At 36.9% G+C, this 6021-nt stretch overlaps 1 pseudogene; it reads left to right on the top strand.

The window, feature by feature from the left end:
• Positions 1-205: 205 nt before the first annotated feature.
• Positions 206-2794, top strand: LOC135876306 (toll-like receptor 2; annotated as a pseudogene).
• The last annotated feature ends 3227 nt before the right edge of the window (positions 2795-6021 follow it).

Raw genomic sequence — 6021 nt, 5'->3', positions numbered from 1 at the left:
TCCATCCAACCCCAGCCTGAACAGAATGGATAATCAAGTTCTCAGTGTTCCAAGAGCACTGCCAAGTGTTTCCTTTTAAATATTCCCAACTGGCTCCTTTTAAAAATATATACAATTAAAAGTAAACCAAGACTTGAATTGCTATAAGGGTCAACGTAATGTTGAAAGGATTATACTAATTGCTTTTACCTTTCTTTTCTCCAGGATGGGGTTCCTCACCAGAGTCCTTCATTTCTACTTAATTTCTTTCTTATTCAATGAGGAGGATGGATTCTTCAATCAAGATTATACTACCTCTGGCTCCAAATTTTCTAACTACTGTACTCCTATTTAAACCTTTCATCTATATCTGAATTACAGGCTCCAAAAACTGCAAGAGTCCTTGATTTCTAACATAACATTATTGAAAAAATAATCAGAAAAGACTTTGAAAGGTTTGGTGCTCTGGAAGTTTTAGACATTTCCTACAATCAGATTCAGGAAATTGAATCTGGTGCCTTTGAGACTCTATTCAACTGTATTTCTGTAAATCTTTCATTTAACAACCAGTTGCATGAAATTCCTTATCTTGCATCTCACCTAAATTCTTACAAATACATGAAACCCCAGATTTTCCACATTATAAATATTTTGAAAGATCATCAGAGACTGCTTTGAAGTCTTCTGTGTCAGCAGAAGGGCTGTAATATTCCAAAGGTTCATCTGGCTTGTTAAATGTTCATTCCAAGTTCAGATGAAGCGTACGGGACTTTCAAAGACTAGATAAAAACATTACTGTGTTTCCACCTTCTATGATATGGCATGCTTTCTGTCGAATGCCAAAATATGGAGTGCAAACTGTAAACTGTCTGAGGAAGATCTGACACGAAAAAATGGATGCCAGTCTTTGCAAAGATCAGCTGGACAGTATTTTAGAGCTGAACATTAGTCACAACAATCTGGAAATTGATCTCTTGTCACTTTTTATCCTTTTTCTTCCAATGGAAAATGTACAGTCTATTGATGCTAGTTACAACAAAATAACAATTAGCAATGTAGATATTGGAAACATTTATCATTTCACATCCAGCAAGCTTTTGTTTTTAAATATCAGTAACAATCCCATAAACAATTTAGATACTATGTGTCTCCCTTCAATAATTGAGATAATTGATTTGTTTTTCACAAGCATAAATCAAATAGCAAAAGTTTTGGTGCAAAATTGTTTGATTAAGAAAAGATATATATTCAGGGAAATCAGTTCATCTATACTACTGATCCAGACAGCTCTGGAACAGTTGTAGACAAAACTGAACCTGGAAGTATACATATTGCTGCAATTTCATATATTAGAAGACAAGAAGGTACACCTATAGAAAGCCTGCCAGAGAAAGTAAATCATTTAGAAATGTCAAACTGTTCTATTGTAGAACTCTCAATAATTTGTCAGTAATGTGCAAGAATTGCTATTTTTAGACCTTAGTAATAACCCCATTTCTAAATTTCCTGACTTATCAACCTCTCTGCAGCATCTGGATTTAAGCAACAGTGACATTAAAATAATACTACCTAGTTTTAAATCTATATCCAATTTAACAGTGTTTAAAATTAAAAATAATAAAATAACAGGTCTTTTTCCTGAATATTTCCCACTAGCTTTAACTGAATGTGATATTAGTAAAAATAAATTTAAAATGTTGTCTTTAAATGAAACTCTGAAGAAAGTTGAATCTCTTAACCTTTCTGGAAATCTAATAACCCAAATAGATCCTACCAGTCCAATTATTTTGCTCACTAGTCTAGACATCAGTCAAAATTTAGTATCAGAGATTTCAGATCGTCTTGGAAAATTTCTTCCAATATTGAAATATTTTAATTTATCTAGGAATAAGATCTCATTTCTACAAAGTAGGTTGCTTCCAGAATCTTTGATTAAGTTAGAAATTAGCAACAATGCCATTACTACAATAGTGGAAGACATTTTGGGGCGTTTGACAAAATTCAATGTTTTAACTGTTCAAGGGAAACATTTTTTCTGTAACTGTGACTTGCACTGGTTTGTGAATACATATATCCATAGACCAAATCTGAGAAAATCTAAGATGCAGCTTTCCACCAGATAAAAGGAGTGCATTGTTCCATTGTTGTTCAAATGACTATTACAGCTTGTACAGCCATATTGTCTATGTCAGTAATAACAGACTTATCTGGCATTTTGATGGACCCTGGAATGGACCCTGGAAAAATGGGCTGGAATTGGTGCATGGTGAAAAGGAAACAAGGCGAAAAGAGGCCAGAAAATAAGTTGTATGATGCCTTCATTTCATACAGTGAAAATGACACAAGTTGGACTAAAGAGAATTTTCTGGAAAAACTAGAAATGAATGGGTTTAAAACATGTTACCATGAGAGAGATTTCAAACTGGGGCATCTGGTACTTGGTAATATTTTCTATTGCATAGAGAATAGCCATAAGGTCCTTTTTGTTCCCCCCCCCCCCCCCAGCTTTGTAAACAGCTGCTGGTGTCAATATGAACTGGATTTTCCTGAACAGCAGGTCCTGAATGAAAATCAAGGTTCTCTCATTATGGTTGTGTTGGAAGACCTCATATCCAACAGTGTGTCACAGAAATTCAGCAAACTCAGAAAACTGTTGAAAAGGAAAACCCATTTAAAATGGAGCCCAGAGGAACACAAAGAGAAAATATTCTGGCACCAGCTCACAGCTGCCTTAAAAACATCCAACGACCCACTTGTTTTGAAAACAGATAATGGACTGACACAAGATATGTACGAGATGGAATGTGACTATTAGAATACATTAAGCTTGTGATGTAACATTTGCAGTCAAATAAGGCATATTTGCATATTTAATTTCAGCAACGCTTTCCATTTACAAAATAGGAATTAAATTTATAAACTGATCAGTCCAATGAGAGATTATTAAGCAGTTTGTGCCATGTACATTCATTTCATCTTGAAAAGAAGCTATCATGTGGAATACCAAGGCTTTGATATTATCAGACAAAGTCATGATTTCCTAGAGTTTGATAGTCTACAATTTTAAACCTCGTCAGTGGGGGTTCAGGAAATATAGTGGACATCACCAAAGAGAAACTTGAGTCATATCATATGCTCTAAATATCTTTTCAAAATCTCTGGTGAACTAGTCAAAAATAATGTGGTTAAAAGGCACAGATGTGGTTAACATTATGGAGATCTAATATTGCTCATGATGAGAAAAGACAGAACAGAAAACAAAGGTCATAACACAACATTCTTGTGATTCAGACTGACCAATGTGTTGCAGTTCAGAAACCAACACATTTGCAATCACTCCCAAACCTGGCAGTGACCACTCTGAAAACTGCTTCTGGAGACAAAAGAAAAAAAAATCACAATAAATAGTATGTAGTAATTGAATAGCACTTCACATCTATGGTTTGCAAAATCCTTTACAGAAGTGAGGACTTTTTAGTGTAAAAGACTCTGTTAATACAAACCATTGGGGAAAGAAATTCCTAGTCCATGTTGTGTTGCAAGCCCTTATTCAATGGCTAAATTATTGGGATATAACAGAGTTTAGATATTACAGTGATGGGTACTATAGAATATCCATTGACAACTAGATGCATGTATGTACAGATACCCCTAAGGTATCTAACCAGACACTCAAGAAAGTACCAAGAAGAAAAAGTCTCTAACCCATGACCATGCAGGCAAGAGAAGGCCAAGAGAGAGCAATGCTCTGCAGCTAATGGAGAAATATTAGTGATGGACAGAGTGACTCAGACTACCTCATCTTAGGGCAGAGACATGGAGAAATTCCAGCTGGCATCAGGGATCAGCACCACATTGTAACTAGGACCAAAAAAGCCTGTAGAAGACACCAAATTAACTCACTGATTTTACATGCTTTTTGTTTTTTAACCTCATCCTTGCCAGATCATGAGTGATCAGGAAAGGAATAAGAAATGCTACTCTTAGGCCTGGTCTACCCTACATAGATAGGTCGACATAAACGACCTTGCACTGATCTAGTTGTGCATGCGTCTATGCTTAAATTGGTCTCCCACTGAAGTAAGCTCTCCATTATGCCGACATAGTAACACTACCTCCCCGAGTGGTGTCGAGCTGTGGCTGATATACTGAGGCTTATGCAGCGCAAATGTAGACAATCCATTACCTATGGAGACCGGAAGCCCCCCACACCCTTTAAAAACCTGATGGGGTCTAAATTAGCTGTTACCACTCAAGAAAGAGATCTTGGAGTCATTGAAGATAGTTCTCTGAAATCATCCACTCAATGTGCCGCGGCAGTCAAAAAAGTGAACAGAATGTGGGAATCATCAAGAAAGGGATAGATAATAAGACAGAAAATATCATATTGCCTCTATATAAATCCATGGTATGCCCACACCTTGAATACTGCGTGCAGATGTGGTCACCCCATCTCAAAAAAGATATATTAGAATTGGAAAAGGTTCAGAAAAGGGCAACAAAAATTATTATGGGTACAGAATAGCTTCCGTATGAGGAGAGATTAATAAGACTGGGACTTTTCAGCTTGGAAAAGAGGCGACTAAGGGGGGATATGATAGAGGTCTACACAATCATGAGTGGTATAGAGAAAGTAAATAAGGAAGTGTTATTTACTCCTTCTCATAATACAAGAACAAGGGGCCCCCAAATGAAATTAATAGGTAGCAGATTTAAAACAAACACAAGAAAGTATTTTTTCACACAACGCACTGTCAGCCTCTGGATCTCCTTGCCAGAGGGTGTTGTGAAAGCCAATACTATAACAGGGTTCAAAAGGGAGCTAGATTGAGTCATGGAAGATAGGTCCACCAATGGCTATTAGCCAGGATGGGCAGGAATGTTGTCCCTAGCCTCTGTTTGCCAGAAGCTTGGATTGGGTGACAGGGCATGGATCACTTGATGATAACCTGTCTGTTCATTCCCTTTGGGGCACCTGCCATTGGCCACTGTCAGAGGACAGGATACTGGGCTTGATGGACCTTTGGTCTGACCCAGTATGGCCATTCTTATATTCTTATGTAGAAACATGTTTTTGTTTCATCTACATTAAAAATTAAATATAACACTGGTTTCAACACCAAGTCAGTAACCTACTGCTGGCAACTGTTCTCAGCTTTGAGTCAATGTTCTAGTGTAGATGGGACTTGCATGCCATTTATTTCTTGCATTTATAAAGCTTGATAGTCCAATGTTTCCATCATGAATGACAGACCTCAAGTAGTCCATAAACGAATGTTGAAGTTGTCCACAGAAAAGACAGCTCTGGTCTATCTGACTAAGTAATTTACATGTGTTTTTTTATAAGACAGCCTCAGTGTTGCTAAAAGCCAGAAGTACTCCTATTGTGAGGCTACTCCACCAGTGGGCATGATTCTCCAATCACTACCAACAGTATAAAATCAGGAGTAATTCTGAGTTATTCAAGAGCAGAAATAGTAACCTTATGTATTAACGACAAGTGAATACAACCAGCCAAATTTAGCCTGGTGTGAGTTATGAGCAGGTACATTGACTCAATGGCAGTTGCTCCTTCTTACCCCTGAGCTGGATTTGAACCATTAGCTTTAGAGTTCTGAGATTTTAAAAGGAAATGGTATTTACATAAGTAATTTTCACAATTATGAGCTATACATTCCCAGCTTTGGAAACTGTCCATTTTCTAACATTTATAATAGCTATTTGCTAAACTCCTCTCAGCTAGGATTTCAACCAAAATGTTCTTGGGCAAGAACATGGAGTGACTTATTTTCAATCGTATTAGCTAGCAAAGTTATAATTAAATAAATTCTGCCTTAATTAAAATCTGTTTGATTAATCAGAAATATTCTGTGGCTACATAGATTTGACTGTGCCCAGGCTTCCAAGAATAGCATCTCTTCTTCTCCCCATCTAGATTTCCTACCTTAGGACTATCTGTTTACACATACCCAGTCTATCCCATTACAACACTACATTCTCTCTGTCCAGGAAAGCAAGTTGGATATGAAACTGCAGCCAGAT

This window comes from Emys orbicularis, chromosome 3 (genome assembly GCF_028017835.1).
Source record: "Emys orbicularis isolate rEmyOrb1 chromosome 3, rEmyOrb1.hap1, whole genome shotgun sequence".
NCBI lineage: Eukaryota > Metazoa > Chordata > Testudines > Emydidae > Emys > Emys orbicularis.
The sequence above is the reverse complement of the archived record's forward strand: the minus strand, read 5'-3'. Positions and strand labels throughout refer to the sequence as shown.